The 18,547-nt window shown below is 36.1% G+C and overlaps 1 protein-coding gene across 2 annotated transcripts in view; it reads right to left on the reverse strand.

The window, feature by feature from the left end:
- The window catches only part of LOC138711687 (uncharacterized), a 1,209,687-nt gene that overhangs the window by 313,915 nt on the left and 877,225 nt on the right, over nucleotides 1–18,547 (reverse strand). The gene's annotated exons all lie outside the window — the stretch shown is intronic.

Consider the following 18,547-nt stretch of genomic DNA (forward strand, 5'->3'; position numbering starts at 1 on the left):
AATGTTGAAGATAGATATATTTGTTTTCCAAAGTTGCCGTCATTGAACAGAAACCAAGATGGAGATTTCATTGCAACTAATTAGAAATTCGTCTTTCAGGTATGTAATAAACGATCTTCGCACAAAATAATGTACGATACACGAGCGGTATGTTTGTTTTCATGTTCTCGGAAATTAAAAAAGCTCAGCTACGTTTCGCTTTTTCAATCTTTTCCTCGAACATGAAAACGTCAACATACCGCTCTTGTAACGCATATTACTGTTGTATTAAGTTTGTGTTACTATACCGGTAACATATTTTTCAAGAAATAAAATAGATGATTAATTACGTGTTTGAGGTTCTGTAATGTATAGGAATGGACTTCATTTGCCTTTCTTTACATCAGAGAAAACGTAGTTCCCTAAATAATATATTGAAATAAAGCGCTCACGTACCAAATAGGTAATACCACAGTCTAGTATATACAGTCGCGAAGCTCAATACGTAGTAAATGTGCAAACATTAGATAGTTGCTCACCACTAGGATCGCTAATATCGCCTCATTACAGGCAATGCAAAATAGTACCGTCACCGTCTTTTGTTTCTAGCACCCTCAAAACTCAAGCTTCGTGACTGTATATAGTAGACTGTGATAATACTATACGGGATGAGTAAAAAGTATGGAACAATGCTTGTAACTTTCTTATTAATTTTATGAAGAAACTATTGATACAAAAAGTTGTACGGTATCAAAGAAGGAATATTTTGAACATGTTTTCAAGTACCATACTTTTCACTTATAAAGGATGTGTCAATGAGTGTGTTTTTTTTTTAATGGCACCATGTAGGCCTAATTATTTCCCCATTCTTGGATTCTTCAGATCTCAATACGTACAAAATAATTTTTTTTTGCCATATATAAACTATTTTTTTTGTAAAAATGATCTCTTTTAATGACAATGTAAATGTACTGAATGAAGGAAAATTTTAATGCTTTAGTACATCAATTTGAGGAAGCTTTGGATTAAACAACTGGAGACAAAAGCGAATAGAAACAAGTGAATAACAATGGTTAAACATTAAATAATTTCAAAGATAAATTTATGCATTGTTTGGTAGTAAATGGGGGCCATTATGATTACCTTTTGTAAACAGAAATCAACATATGATACAACACAACAATGCTAATTTTGATTGTAATGGTTTTTTTGTCTAAAATCCATGTACTGCATTAATATTGCAGTTAAATTTTTAATGGTGAATATTCTACAATGTGTCTTTCATAAATTATAAATTGAAATAATAATAACTCTATTATTTATTCAAAACGTGTGATTTTATAACTTTCAACAGCTTCTACAAGTTTAAGATAGAATTTTTGTGAAATATACTCTAGATTTAGCATGAAATTGTTTTTGAGAAAATGTAAAATGTTAGTTTGTATGTCCATTTTTCTTTGAGACGTCACTATTATGACACAAACTGGATGACAGGGGTTTTAGCTTTCAGTTGATCTGGAATCATATTACATGCTTAGGGGTGTAATATATACGGTAAAATTATTTCAGGGTATAAAATTATACATTATTTTACTCACTCCTCTCTAAGTAACACATACAACAAGCATTGCTCTTCCCGAAGATAATAATACAAAAGTCATTTTATATCTCTGCCAATACTTTTATTTCATTGCGTCACATTTAAATTCATGGAATAAATAAAGAGTTTTCTATACGATTGGAAGACGGACAAATTGCAGCATTCTTTAACGATACTGTCTATTGTATATTTATATATGCGATCAGTTCCACCGATAGATCGTGAAGTTTGCTTTGTATTTCTTACACGTATGGGGTTAGAAAGGAATGACCATGGCACATTTTTAGTTAGAACGTGCGCAGAATTTCCACAACTTCAGAATGCAGTTAAACGTCCATGTACATATAGTCCATTGAATCTATAGAAGTTTTCTCCATGTACAGGATCTGAACGATTTTCCGATTCAGAATATAGACTATTGGTTGCCAAGAACATTTTTTAAAGTCTTTCTGCCTGATAGTGTGTACTTGATCATTATTTTAATCATTACCCTTTACTCAATGCCAAAACCAGGCGCAACTAATCGATACGAACAAATGAAAACAATTTGTCAGGTATGGATCCCGAATTTAAATTCTTCAATAGTTTCTTTCCTACAATTTATAATACTAAGATGCCATACAGTGTTGTATCCAACTCGTGGATAATCTTATTATGACACTTGTGAAAATTGTCGCACGAACAATAATGAGTGCGACAAACATTTACTGATGCCATAATCATCAAGATTATCCACTTGTTGCTTAGGGTCATATTCACAGACGAGACTTTGGACCAAAGTTGACTTTGGAAAGTATAAAGCCACCATTTTCCTATTCACAGTCGACACTTTGACGAAAGTAAACTTCAATCGTGACTTTAATTCGAAGTCGTCGAAAATCTAGACTTTGACTTTGACTTTCGTTTGTGGACATAAGAAAAATGGCTGATATTTCGAAAATTGTTAAAGTTTTCGAGAATATTGAAGACATCTAGAGGATTACTAAAACTGTTCATTTCCTTAGCGTATTATTAGATATAGATAACACATTCAAATCAAGGTAGAAATTTGATAAACAGTACTAGATATCCTCGTCATGTTTCAACATTCATTAATCAATAATAATCAAAGAGGATTATCTGTTCCACCAATGACTGAATTTCTTATTTAATCGCGATTTTACGCTACTGGTAATTGATGGCTTAATACTGATTTGACTATTTAATTCTACAGAAAATATCTTATACAGTTGGATATGCAGTTAATTTTTAATCCTGCGATCGCCATAATAATGTTTTCTGAATATTGATTTCAATTAATTTTTAAGTATTCTGTCATTGGTGGCATCTTCTTATCTTCCATATTTTCAGAATAAACGTACTTTATAATGAAATAATTCGAGGGCTTAATGTGAACCTAATGTAATTACAATCGATGTTTTATTCACAACATAATTCTTAGCAGGCAATACTATTTCAGATGAACTACACCATCATGTTTTGTAGTTACGAATTTTATTGTATTATATACGACTACAAGACTATTCGGAACTGAGTTACGATTTTTTGTGACTAAGTAGGAGAACGAATTATTATCGACTGGTGTAAAGATCTAAAAATGTCAATTTTTGTACTCATGTTAGTTTCACACTAAGCCCACGTTATTCCTATGTAAAGCTGCAAGAACGGTTAACAATCACTTAACATGTACCGATGTTCAATTGTTTCATTGATTTGTGTCTCAAAAGATGGCTTTGATTGTGGCAATGCCTACTCTATTTCACTATCTATTAATTTAAATCGTTTAGAAGGCAGTGATTGTGATTGCCAACATTAGAACAAGATCGTCAAATCTCGACTTACCAAAGTCAAAGTCTCAGAAGTACAAGTTAAACTTTACTACGAAAGTCGACTTCCGGAAGTCTTCATCCTAAGTCTCGTTTATGAATACGGCCCTTAAAAAACTAATATACCCGTGCATGCATTATTATTATTATTATTATTATTATTATTATTATTATTATTATTATTATTATTATTACTATAATTGAACTGTGCTGGAGCAGAATGTATAAGTCTTTCGTGGTTTAATAAATGACAATATCGAATTTCCAAACACACCCTTTCCTTGCGTCATCCTGTTGGTTTCTTTTCTTCCAGGACAATTAACACTGTTGACACAATTTTCCACTCAGCCAAAGCTTGGACAATTTTGGTAGCAGGTCCTACAACACTTTAGTAACAATGCAGGCGTACTATATGAATTTGATTCTTGTCCTTGGACCTCACAACCTGCAGACAGAATCTGTACTAAAATATTGTGACAGCCACGTGAGAAGGAAGGGCTAAGTCGGCCATCCTGACGGGCAGGTTGCGCACGCATCTGCTTCCTGGGGCATATGCTGTGGGGAGAAAGGGGAAAGAGCGACTGCGGCAGAGAGAAGAGATATCCGGTTTATTCGAGAGTGGAATCTTTCGCAAACTCTCCAGAAACTATAGTTTGGTTATAAAAGAGAAGACGCAAGTGAACGTCAGTCAGTCAGTCAGTCAGTAAGCCAGTGTTGTTACAGGCAGATTTGGACAGTAAGCGAGTTAGTCTTATGTAGCAGTGAAGCCAGCTTCGAGACCAGAGCGCGACTTGAGTTGTGTCCGTAACTGTGGAGCCTGAAGCCCGGAGTTCGAGTGCAGTGGACCGCAGTTGGGGGACCTGAGTTCGAAGTGCAGCGGGTCGTCTCTGAAGGTCTGGGGTTCGAGATTCTGTGAACGCGAGTGACTGAGCTAGAAGAACTAGCCAAGACGAACGAGCTGTGAACTGAGAACTGACAGTTCTGTGTTGTAAATAGTGCTTTGTGAACATTAGTTAAGATTAACAGTTCATTGTTTTTCGTAATAGTCCAAGTAAATTGTCATTGTCGTTTTGTGGAGTGCAGTAACGAACGCTGCGTTGCTGTGTGGAGAGCAAATCCCATTGTTGACGGGAGTGAAATTAAATTGTAAAGAGTGAAGAGTTATTGTTGAGATAATAAAATTACATTGTTGTTCAGTATAAAAAATTTACAATATATACTGTAGGGTGAAAAGCTACAAAGTTTTATATAGAGAGACATTTTTATGACGTGATGCGAGAAAACGGCGGGTTACTGGCTGTCCGCTCCCTGCGCGGTCTGCGATGCGCGGCTGTTAGAGGTGCGGTGTAGTAGATCCTCAGTCGCCATATGGCATTCGCTGTAGTCACAAGTGCTGTTTAGGTGAGTCGTACCCGACCAAGGTAGAGGGATAAGTTTTCTCGAAGTCCCTCTATTCAAGAACACGATTTATTATGTGTCACAAGTCCGAGACGTGGAAAAAGTCACACTAATCTATTTACCGTTCTTAACACTACATGTTCTCGACTGGGTACGAACTCTTAACCTGGGATTCAGTGACAAGCATGATAATTAGTGACCGGATTTTTATATAATATCAAGGTGTGAAATATGTACGTATTTATGTAAGAAAAATAAGCTGAATCTGTACCAAAATATGTAAAATCATGAAAATATTTAATATCAATATCTGGCAGGTATAGGATAGGTAAGACACTCCAGTTGTGATTTCACAGAGCACCCGACTTTTTTACCGCACACTTGATACATTACTATTTTTCCATCTGTAGTGAAAGCTTCGTCCATCGCAATCCATGATTTTATTTTTGTCGTTAGGGTTGAAGATACAGGGGCCATTTTAGTTAGTTAAAAGCAGTAGATAAACTCACTTGCACTTTATACTGTAAGTACTAAAACTAGAGAACTGAGTGAAATGAATGACACAACAGTACTGCAAGCACTGTTTCGCTTTACTGGATTAGGAGAAAATAAGAGGAGATGTGGGACACATGCATTTTAGATGCTCCCTGTAAGAAACAAAGTACAGTACCTATTAAAACCTCAAACTATAGGCATTTACAAACTGTTGTTTGTGAAGTGACATTCCTGTCTCATTCAGAAGGGTAGGATTATTCCAGCCGAGGACCATACTTTCTAGTTGCTCGGAAAATCCCATTTCCGCATAGGTCTACTAAATTTAAAGTAAGGAGGTCAAGCAATAGCCTGAAAAGATATTTATTTTAATCTTTCAACATCTTTCCGGTTTGTTCCTTTACTCCAGCTTCTTTTCAAAAGTCGGCTACTTTATTGCGGCTCATGTCAGACTTGACACGGGTTTTCCCTGGAAGGATTAGGAAGAGGTGGGTAAGGTTGCAAATTGCATGGGAACGGCTTGTTAAGACGTGTGCAGAACAATTATAGTTCGAGACAAATCATGTCGTTCTCATCCCACTCCACTGCATGAAGGCAACACTACTTTCTGAGTGATTTTTACAATACAAGGTAGTTGTATGAGAAAGATTGCCTTTTGTTCACTCATATTTACAGTGGGCGGTATGGGGTGTGTATCTCTATTACTTCCTGGAACTAAAGACGTTACGTTTCGTCCCGAAATATATCCTTTCTTGGTTAGGCAAAAATTCTCTTTAAATCTGTGTATTTTAAATTGTACACTTCCCCAGCAGAAGTTTTTTTCCCCCCTCTTAGAGAAGTAAAAATGAATAAAACCCCCAAAATATGTAGATTTATGTAATACCAGGCCATAATATGTAATGTGGGGTAAATATGTAAAAATATGCAGTATCAAATTTTTATATATTAACCCAGATATGCATGAAATGTTTTTTTGCAATTTTTGTGTATTTTTCAAATCTCATTTAATGCAGTATATAACTGAAGTATTTGTATGGTGTCGAAACATTCTAGTTGTAACTGGTTGAGCTAGAAACAGGTGTCCTTTTAAAAGGACAGTAGGCATATGAGCATACATTTTGAGGAATAATTGTATACTATGCTTACATGAAAGGAAATAATGTAATTGTTGTAATTTATTATTATTATTATTATTATTATTATTATTATTATTATTAACACATTATTACGTTTTTATTTTATTATAGTTTCTTTATTACTACTACTAATATTATTCTGAATAATGATGCACTTTGGCAAAATTCGTTTTTACTCTGGAATGCTTTCGTCATTGAATAGTACCGTATTGCTATTGATACGTAAAAATAAGTAATAGGCGGAAAGAGTGTTGAAGTTTCGAGGAGGAGGTTATATTGGGAGAGAAGTGACGATACATATAATGAAGCAGTTGCCGTGGCACTGTCAAAAGACAGGTTTCAGTTCATTTTCTAAAATCTAAATTGTTATGACAATGACAATTTAGATAGAAAATAAGACCACTTCCAAAAATACTAAATGAAAAACAATAGAAACTTATGTCCGTTCAATACCTCCCTCCAGAACGTCACCAGTCCTCCACTTGTAAACAGATCTTGCTATGCAAATCTGGCTTTCAGGTATATCTCCCTGTGAAGCAAACTTGAATAATTTCAAAGGAAAAATTGTTCCGGAGCCGGGTATCGATCCCGGGACCTTTGGCTTAGCACACCAACGCTCTGCCGACTAGCTACTTAGCAACTACACCCGACACTGTCTCAACTTTTCCCTTCATATCCACACACCTCAGTGGGCTGACAAGACGCCAGAAACCCAATTTTGAGTGCACACGAACTCTGTGTGGCATTTGTAGTCTGCATTATAGTGATATGTCTGTATTTGAGATGAAATTTCGCCCGTAGCATACTTTTCAAACGTAGATAGCATTTCATGCAGGGAAAAGCCACAAAAATTGAAATAGCGAAACAATTTCAAAATGTATGGGGATATGCCTACTGTCCTTTTAAAAGGACACATAAGTTTTCGTCATTGTCATGTCGCAATGAATAGATATTTTGAACACATTGTGGTTTCACGTTATATTTATGTTTATTAGGAGTCATTTGATCTACAACAATTTGTAAAATAATTCCGAACTGTAAAAATATTTAACATTCTTATCTGATTTGCGTCTCGGATGCCATAACTGAAATAAACGAACAATTCTCACGTCCACATCTCAAACTCAACGATGACCAGAACTCTCATTACCAGTCTTACCACACCTAGCAGGCCTCTAATTAAGACCAGTAATAGTGACACCTGTGAAAATGCAAATGCGTTGAATGTAGAGAGGGTAACTTGAAACATTGACAACTGTCCTTTTAATAGGACAGTAGGCATATTTGAGTTAATGGTAATTACAAGATTCGCAAATATTTGTTATTTATATAAAGTTAGGTTGAAAGGAATATAATATGTAATTACATAAAAATCCGGTCGCTAATGATAATCTAGTGATCATCGAGGACGCATTGTCTGGGATACCTTTACCACCTCGCACTCGATTAGGATCCAACCACAGTGATGGAATTAAATTGCAGACATTGCACGTCGTCATCATTTACTGCGACAAGAGTTCATCATTCTTGCTCCTCTTGAATTACTCACTAGTTGAATAAAGAAAGCACGTTTCCAGAGCTCAACTCCGAGAGCGACCTTTAGAACTTTACGACCTGAAACGTAATTCCTTTAACCAAACAATAAACGTGCGAGAAATTTCCACGGAACAAAATTTCCTTGAGCAAACCTCCGAATTCTCTCAGAGTCATTCGAAGCTTATAGCATTCAGGCATAATGGCCGCGCCACCTCGATTGCATTCTATCCGTTATTGTGGCGTTGCTCTGTCAATCCCTTCGGGGCGCCGGGGAGGGGGGAGTAATCAAATGTTATGGAAGCGTGGAGGAGGGCGGAGTCCCCTCTTTATTAGGCTCTGAAATTAAACTCGCGAATGAAGCAAGATTCGTCGCGACGTCTGGGAAAACGAAGCCTCTCTCTTTTAATCACCTTGCTAGCATCCCGGCTCCTGCAGCCCTTATCATCTCTGCTCTCCGTCTGTGTGTACCTTCACCTCCACGAAGACAAGATGAAGTGCTGAAGTGAAGCACAAGGGCCTCCTCAACGGCGACTACATTTCGCATTTCATTCATTTCAAACGCCAAGTGAACTGCACACTTAGGTGTTCCTACTGTCTACTGACGAGTACGTTCTAACAGTAGTTAATGCATACTACGTCTTTGCTTTCTTTGCTTCTGAATGCACATTTATTAAAAAATTCTCAATAAAATAAGATTAAAATTCTGTTGTGTTACTATGGCAATAATGTGAAGAATAGAATATACTGTAGTACCTTTATCTATACTAACAATAAATCTGTAGCCGAAATATTTCTGGTAATTTTCGATTTTCCAAAAATAATTGGTCCTAACATATATAATTAACCACCCTGAAACCGAAAATCGCTTTTTTGAAATTTTTGTTTGTATGTCTGTCTGTATGTTTGTTACCTGTTCATGCGATAATGGCTGAACGGATTTCGATGAAAATTGGAATATAAATTAAGTTCCCTGTAACTTAGATTTTAGGCTATATAGCATTCAAAATACATTATTTAAAAGGGGGGTTATAAGGGGGCCTGAATTAAATAAATCGAAATATCTCGCTTATTATTGATTTTTGTGAAAAATGTTACATAACAAACGTTTCTTTAAAAATAATTTGCGATAAGTTTTATTCCTTCAAGAATTTTGATAGGACTGATATTTAATGAGATAAATGGGTTTAAAATTAAAATAACTGCCATCTAAGGCCGTGTAATGAATTAAATAACAAATTACTTCGTCTATAAGGGGCCTTGGACAGCAACAATCGAAAGCTATGAAACACAGTCTACAGACAATGTTTCTGTTTGTATGAAGTAATATCAGAAGCTAAATTAACCGATTTGTATAATTGATTATTATTTCACCATTGGAAAGTGTAGTTTCTCTAGATGGACATAATGCTATAATGTTATTACAGTAACGTCTGAGTAAATCGAGGACAGGTGAGATTAAAATAGCTTCTTATGCACAGAAAATTTGATAGGCTATTTTGTACATTCGTTTTCTGTATTTCTTAAAATAATATTTATGTACACTCATTTTTATCTCAGAGAATTAACGAACAACGAGAGTGTATTGATTTAGTATGCAGTAATAATACGTTAGCTTAGCAATCCATTATTATATAATTGAAATTTTAACTATGCTCAATTGAATCGTGTTAAAATACATAAAATATATATGCAATAAATGCAATGCAAAAAAAAATTGGGTAATGAGCGAAGCAGATTATCTTGCGCTGTTGTAAAAGTTGTTCCCTGGATCAAACGTCCTATTTTAATTATGTAATTACTTTATATCATTTCTAACAGGTGCAGCGGAGCGCACGGGTACGGCTAGTCAAAAATAAATTTATGCTCGACCATGCCGAAATGTAGTAATTATACACCTGGTAGGAGCCCTTTAATGCACCTCATTAAAGTATAGGCGTCTATTCATTAAAGTTCAGGTGTTCCACCAATCAGAAAATACTATCGTAGCAATATGAAAGCGCAAGTATCGATTATTCTCGGATATGCAATCGAAAGACAACTAGCGAAACGTCACGGAGGTTGGAAATCCAATACTGTCGCAGAAGGTTATGTTCTGTTACTATAATAATTAGCGTTAATTGTAAATAATATTCAAAAAAATTCAATTTGTCATCTCGTTTTTCAATGTCTAAATTAATTTCAAGATTATATCAAGTTTAATGTTTATTTTACTATCTAGGTTATATCAAGGTCAATGACATTTGTTTCTCGGAAAAAATCAATACTTTCGCGTCTGCGCACATCTCACGATTTACGAGATATTGGACAAGGTCAGTTCCGCTCCCCAGTCAGATAAGAATAACATGAATACTTATGAATAATTTCAAGTTAGAAATATGATCGAGCATAAAAAGTCGTATGAAACTTGCCTACTACCATTATAGGCTCGTTGCATAATGTACTATTATACATGTCATTCACTTCACAAACGATTTTATGTTCAAATTGAAGCCGCAATAGTAAAGATAATTCAATAGTATAATATGTAACAGAATGTAGGCTATATTCAAGAGCACGTTGTAATTCTTTTACTTATGGGCTAACACTTTTATCAAATTCCGTTTTTTAATTCATTTGTATTCATGTATTAAACACCTGGCTATATTTAATCGATTGATATACTTAATGATTTCAACTACATTTTTTTTTAATTTCACTTGTAAGTTGCATTGGATACTTAATTACGCTGGTTGTATCCAACAAGTTTTACAGAATCTGTACTAAAATATATTGGAGAAGAGAAGCTACGAATTTTTACATACAGAAGCGCATTACTTAACGAAATTTATAAGCTTGTACTTGCTATTTGGGAAAAGGAAATTGTACCAGAACAATGGAAGGAGTCCATAATCGTACCTATCTTTAACAAGGGGGACAAGACTAACTGTAGTAACTTTCGAGGAATATCACTTTTGTTGACGTCGTACAAAATTTTGTCCAATATTCTTTTGAGAAGATTAACTCCATATGTAGATGAAATTACTGGCGATCATCAGTGTGGTTTTAGGCGTAACAGATCGACTATTGATAAGATATTTTGTACTCGACAGATAATGGAGAAAAAATGGGAGTATAAGGGTACAGTGCATCAGTTATTCATAGATTTCAAAAAGGCATATGACTCGGTTAAGAGAGAAGTTTTATATGATATTCTTATTGAATTTGGTATTCCCAAGAAACTAGTTCGATTAATTAAAATGTGTCTCAGTGAAACGTACAGCAGAGTTCGTATAGGTCAGTTTCTGTCAGATGCGTTTCCAATTCACTGTGGGCTAAAGCAGGGAGATGCACTACCACCTTTACTTCTTTACTTTGCTCTAGAGTATGCCATTAGGAAAGTCCAGGATAACAGAGAGGGTTTGGAATTGAACAGGTTACATCAGCTGCTTGTCTATGCGGATGACGTGAATATGTTAGGAGAAAATCCACAAACGATTAGGGAAAACACGGGAATTTTACTGGAAGGAAGTAAAGAAATTGGTTTGGAAGTATATCCGGAAAAGACAAAGTATATGATTATGTCTCGTGACCAGAATATTTTACGAAATGGAGATATAAAAATTGGAAATTTATCCTTTGAAGAAGTGGAAAAATTCAAATACCTGGGAGTAAGAGTAATAAATATAAATGATACTCGGGAGGAAATTAAAAATAGGATAAATATGGGAAATGCCTGTTTTTATTCGGTTGAGAAACTTTTATCATCCAGTCTGCTGTCAAAAGTCTGAAAGTTAGAATTTATAAAACAGTTTCATTAGGCCTACCAGTTGTTCTTTATGGTTGTGATACTTGGACTCTCACTTTGAGAGAGGAACATAGGTTAAGGGTGTTTGAGAATAAGGTGCTTAGGAAAATATTTGAGGCTAAGAGAGATGAAGTTACAGGAGAATGGAGAAAGTTACATAACACAGAACTGCACGTATTGTATTCTTTACCCGACATACTTAGGAACATTAAATCCAGACGTTTGAGATGGGCAGGGCATGTAACACGTATGGGCGAATCCAGAAATGCATATAGAGTGTTAGTTGGGAGGCCGGAGGTAAAAAGACCTTTAGGGAGGCCGAGACGTAGGTGAGAGGATAATATTAAAATTGATTTGAGGGAGGTGGGATATGATGATAGAGAATGGATAAATCTTGCTCAGGATAGGGACCGATGGCGGGCTTATGTGGGGTCGGCAATGAACCTCCGGGTACTTTATAAGCCAGTAAGTTAGTTAGTAAGTAAGTAATTAAGTAAGTAAGAGATTTTTTGACGTCAGGCGAGAAAACGGCGGGTTACTGGCGGTCCGCTCTCTGCGCAGTCTGCGATGCGCGGAGTAATAGGTCCTCAGTCGCCATATGACATTCGCTGTAGTCACAAGTTGTGTTACAAAAGTCTTGATTCTTGAAGTGTACAAAGTTAGTGTATAAAATTTAGTGATTATTGTGTATTTAGGTAATGCCTACCAACAATTCTCATTGCGTGAACTTGTGAAGGTCGTGTGCAAAAACAAGACGTAAATTTCGAATAAAGTTTCCAAACAGACCTGTGGCTTCTGCCGAAATAATTAGAAGACTCGGTAAAAATTTAAAGAAATAGGCTAGGCCTATATACGAGAAGAAATCGAGGCTGTCTATGATGTGGAACTTCGAAGTTTTGTTTATTAATTTATCAGAAGATATCAGTTATGTGTGACGACAAATGAGGGCCATTTTCAGCAACGACTTTGAGCATGGTAAGTCCAAATTATTAACAAATATTGTTAGTACTGTTATGTATTGTAAAAGTGCCGGAGAAATGGTTACGCGGTCACAGAAATCACGCTAGCAATGGACCACGAGTCACTCGCCATTTTGTCGCCTCACGTCATAATAACATTTCTGTATATACCAAGCTAAGGGGGGATAATTTTCGCAGAGTTCACTTAGCCTTTTAATTAACAAAAATTTCCTTTTTGCTAGTAAAAGACAGTCGGAGCACAGAGGTGTTATCACCTCCTTTTGGTGTCGAGGTGAAAGAACATAGTATGTCTCCATACTTCACTGATTCTCGTGCGCCTCAATGGCACGAAAGCTTCTACGTTAAGTTTTAAATTATTTTTAAAACGAGAAACAAGAAACATATACAAATTGGGCTATAATAGTGTGACAACGTACGAAAGATTTTTCAGTATCCAGAATGTGTCACTAATTGGCCAATCGTTCCCGTTGTCGCCTAGCAACTCAATTTCTTTCTTCTGTATTGCCCGCTCTTCGAATGTTTTACTAAATCAAATTAATTTGTTGTTTTCTAGTCAGCGAGTCGAAGTGGAGTGTTGCGGAATATGTTTGAAGATGCAGAACCAGTTCGTGATGTCCAGGTCCCTGTAGTTCAGAAATAATCGCTGTACGTAGGCTCACAGACTGCAAGCCAAAGAACCTTGTACTTTCAAAGGGTGCAAGAAAAATGTAATTCCATGAAAAGCTGGGGAGAGGTAGAGTATTATACTACGGCATTAGTCAGCCATTGTATTTCGTAGGAAAAAAAAATTATGTTGATAACTATGATGATGATAATACTTACTTACTTACTGGCTTTTAAGGAACCCGGAGGTTCATTGCCGCCCTCACATAAGCCCGCCATTGGTCCCTATCCTGAGCAAGATTAATCCAGTATCTATCATCATATCCCACCTCCCTCAAATCCATTTTAATATTATCCTCCCATCTACATCTCGGCCTCCCTAAAGGTCTTTTTCCCTCCGGTCTCCCAACTAACACTCTATATGCATTTCTGGATTCGCCCATACGTGCTACATGCCCTGCCCATCTCAAACGTCTGGATTTAATGTTCCTAATTATGTCAGGTGAAGAATACAATGCGTGCAGTTCTGTGTTGTGTAACTTTCTCCATTCTCCTGTAACTTCATCCCTCTTAGCCCCAAATTCTTTTCTAAGAACCTTATTCTCAAACACCCTTCATCTCTGTTCCTCTCTGAAAGCGAGAGTCCAAGTTTCACAACCATAAAGAACAACTGGTAGTATAACTGTTTAAAAATTCTAACTTTCAGATTTTTTGACAGTAGACTGGATGATAAAAGCTTCTCAACCGAATAATAACAGACATTTCCCATATTTATTCTGTGTTTAATTTCCTCCCGAGTATCATTTATATTTCTTACTGTTGCTCCCAGGTATTTGAATTTTTCCACCTCTTCAAAGGATAAATTTCCAAGTATTATATTTCCATATCGTGCAATATTCTCGTCACGAGACATAATCATATACTTTGTCTTTTCTGGTTTTACTTCCAAACCTTTCGCTCTATTTGCTTCCAGTAAAATTCCCGTGTTTTCCCTAATCGTATGTGGATTTTCTCCTAACATATTCACGTCATCCGCATAGACAAGCAGCTGATGTAACCCGTTCTGATAATAATAATAATAATAATAATAATAATAATAATAATAATACTAATAATAATAACATAATAATAATAATAATAATAATAATAATAATAATAATAATAATAATAATAATAATAATAATAATATGGCTGCTATAGAGGGCAGAAAAAGCTTGATTTTCGTTTGAACCACTCGGTTATTAATGTGCAACGGCATTACCGAAGAAAGTTTGGTGCAGATCCAACCAATCGTCCTACAATCCGTAAATGGTACACTGATTTTAAGGCAAGATTCTTCGCAAGCGGTTACGATTTCAACCGTGGCACCGACTACAATTGCTGCAAGCCCTAAAGCAGAGGACAATTTGCTACGAAGAAATTTCTGCATAAGTATGCAGACTTTAATTGAAAACGATGATGAATTTATTCGTTCCGTGGTGTTTTCTGACGAAGCCAATTTCCATCTTTCTGGTAAGGTGAACAGGCATAATCTCAGAATCTGGGGGTCGAAAAATCCGCGTACCTACGTGGAACTTGACTAAAGGCTTGATGTGCGCCGTGTTACCACAGTCTAGTACAGGAACATCATTTTCTTTTTACTTCAATTTTTATTGTACCTGAGTTTTTGAACGTACTTCACTCCCACCCCTTCTACTAATGAAGATCAACCGTCCTCCACACAGATCCAAGACCGCATACAGTCATAGTAGCCTTACGGTCATAGTAAACAGTACGTTCCAGAAATATGTTCGCGTTTTCCAGTGATGAAAGAGCTTTCAATATTGAATCATTTTCGCACAGGTACTGTCGTCCATTTGCCTACGTCGTATCCCGGTTTCCCCCACCTGCTTCTATTCGCCAGCTGACTTAGCTCTTTTCTGAGAAGATTAATTTCTGTTAGGAACTGGACGTCTACGTAATATTAGACAACTATTTAAAATAACTTAAATAAAAGGGCCTCGTTAAGTAATTAACTGTCACGTGATTTCCTCCCTTTCTACGACCTTACGACATAACCACTTGGACGGACAATAGATAGTATGCCTGAGTAATTTTATCTTTTGAGATCGGGCAGAAGTGAAGATTAAATTTACAGTACGTAAGGAACTCTTTCATAGAGTAGGTACAGAATTATTTCAACATGAGTTACTAGTACGAAGGACGAAACTGGTAATTGGGATTAGGTACAATGGTCTATAGTGCGATAATATGCACAAAAGAACTGAAGCCTGTATCGAAATGAACGGCCACCATTTTCAAAAATGTGTTTAAATATCCATATTATGATTATTTTTCAATTTAACTTCATTCTCTATATTGTACGCTAATGTGCTGTAGACAGAATAATATACACTGCATAATGAATACGTCCGCATGGACAGCTCAGTTCGTGAGTAAAAACACTCATTGTTAATACTGTACTGTATTTTGATTAAACAAAAACCTAATGAAAATTATCAAACTAAAAATCGCGATATTTCCTAGGTTACGTAAATGGATGAACTACTTTTCTTCCCTCCTATACTTAGTAAAGTGATTTGTTTGTATTTTACACCAGTATCATCGAACTCCAGTCGTGGAAGGGGGTAGCAAACGGCGTTGATCCAAAGGTATAGCAAGGTTAATATTAAAAATGTTAGTAAAAATAAAATGATGTCCCTGTATATACAGTCACGAAGCTTCAGTTGTGAAACAATAGACTGTGCCGATACTATTTCGCATTGTCTGTAATGAGGCGATATTAGCGATCCTAGTGGTTAGCAACTGTCTATGGATGCATATTTACTACGTATTGAGCTTCGCGACTGTGTATACTAGACTGTGGTGTTACCAAGGGGGGCGCATTGAACATCTTTAAGGTAAAGAACTAAATTTTTTGAGTTTCTCTTTCCATTGATACTATTTTTATGCACCTCAGATTCATAGAACATAAATTACATGTGTTCCAAACCGGAAAGTTGTTTTGTAGGAGCCCTGTATGTAATGGCTTGAAGTATATTTGCTTCACAGACTATCGAGAGTTGAGATTTTATCGATTTTAACTCGTAATATTTACATACAATTTTATTATAACTTTACTTAAAATTTGTTATTCCGTTATTACATTGCAATATTTTATATCACAGATGTCCAGAAAAACATAAGAAAATACCTGATGTTCTTCACAATTTTCACAGAATTCTATACACTTTATCACTACACATTATTTTTATCAGTGGCGGCTCGTGATAAAATATTATGTGTGTTCACAATTTTGTGTTCCAAAATCGAAGAGAATTTGAAATCGTACGTTTTTAGCCTAATATAAAATGTCATGGTTCCAATGTTTCACTGTCGAAAAAACCGTATATAAATTCAAAACAACATATAATAATAATAATAATAATAATAATAATAATAATAATAATAATAATAATAATAATAATAATAATAATAAAAGCTAGTCTTTTTATTTCCAATTTTTCCTGGAAAGCCAGTTTACCCAGTTCTTTACTCTTCAAAATTACTTGAAGAGAGCTCATTGTTTACGTTTGTTAAAAATTAATACATAAAACAATTTACAAAAGCGTGTGTTCAGTAATATATTTTGGTTCACAACACACTGATACACTATAGCCTATACCAGTACTGTAATCCCATTCACATAGATTGATTACTATAAGTACATGCCAGTAAATATTATTCACATCACCATCACATTCAGCCAGCACGACTTTGAAAGCCAAACTATGCTATATCCTGACAATGAAATATAGTAATTCACAAACTACACTCTCGTAGCAGCACTGTACACATCCACATAAAGTAAACGTTCCGACAGTGAGATGCTGACACCTGCAGGCTAAATTACAGACTAATTAAACTTCCTCCTCGAGATATAGCACGTGGACGATAGCATCGATGCACCTGACATCTGTAGGATAGATTCACTGTTCACTTAACGCTTTATGCTCTTGACGAGTCATAAGCGGCCAGCGATAGACAATTTTCTCCCGCGCATGCGTGAAATTCCTGTAACCTTCTTGAAAAGAGCACGGCTTGTACGTGAACGAATGTTGCCAAGTTTATATAAGAATTTTATGCAAGATGCGGGAAGTTTAAAATACTCGATCCTGATATTATACATCCCCACTACGCCAATACGGTATAATAAATCTTGAGACGGTTCCTCGTATAGGATAAGGAGATTTTCATTAGATTAGTATTTCGTGTTAATATTCTTATATGGATAGGATGCGCGGACGTGTAAGTTAGTTTCAAAAATCTGAGACGGAAGTAACAGGTGGACAGGAAGACCGAAAGGAAGCTAGGCGGACAGGAAACATGTGTCCAGGCGTGGAGTTGACTGATGAGGGAATGTATGGACTTTGCCTGCGGGTGGTCAGTAAGATGACGCCAAACCAGGTTCCAAAAAAGAGATGATCTGGTATATGTCAGAGAATTGTCAGGACGCCGGAAGTAGGAGATGTTCTAGTTAACGAACAATTTTGAAGAACGCGTCTTAAGTGACGTAAGTGTAATCATGGCCAATCAGGATTCTTAATAGAGACACGTGATATATAGATAGGAGGGCGAAATTCTATGTTTGGTGGTTGAAGGTAGGGGATAGATTTGGCAGATAGACAGAAGGCAGATAGAACGCGTACGGAGAAGTCGCACTCCACATATTCTCGGCAAACCTAACTCGGAAGTATAACAATTTACGGACTTAGAATTTTTTAGTGGGTGTAGTAAGAAGTCGTGTGTTGCATTATAATTATAAGTCTGAATTCTTTCCTCTCATCACGTTATCAACTGTCCGTTATATTACTGGTGTTTTATAGTACAAAAGATATAATTACGTGAATTCAGAAATTAGTATACCAACTTGCGGGAAGTGAGAGCGAGATATTATACACTTGGACGCGCATTTCTGCTGATCTGAAACGAACACTTAATAGTAATAATAAACGCTTTCATAGTTCTTACCAACAACTTCTGGTGTGCGCCTACATCATTTCAACCTACGAGCTCGTCTCCCAAACCCCATGTCCCGACCGTTTTTGCAGCTGACCTGGGAATCTCATACCTCTACCGGAGTAATCTCGAGGAGGCTGGCGCCCAAATTAATCTGTGTACATAGTTAATTATTGACATCGACGTGCCATCCTCGAGATACTTTCCATATATGA

This window comes from Periplaneta americana, chromosome 13, assembly GCF_040183065.1.
Source record: "Periplaneta americana isolate PAMFEO1 chromosome 13, P.americana_PAMFEO1_priV1, whole genome shotgun sequence".
Classification (NCBI taxonomy): domain Eukaryota; kingdom Metazoa; phylum Arthropoda; class Insecta; order Blattodea; family Blattidae; genus Periplaneta; species Periplaneta americana.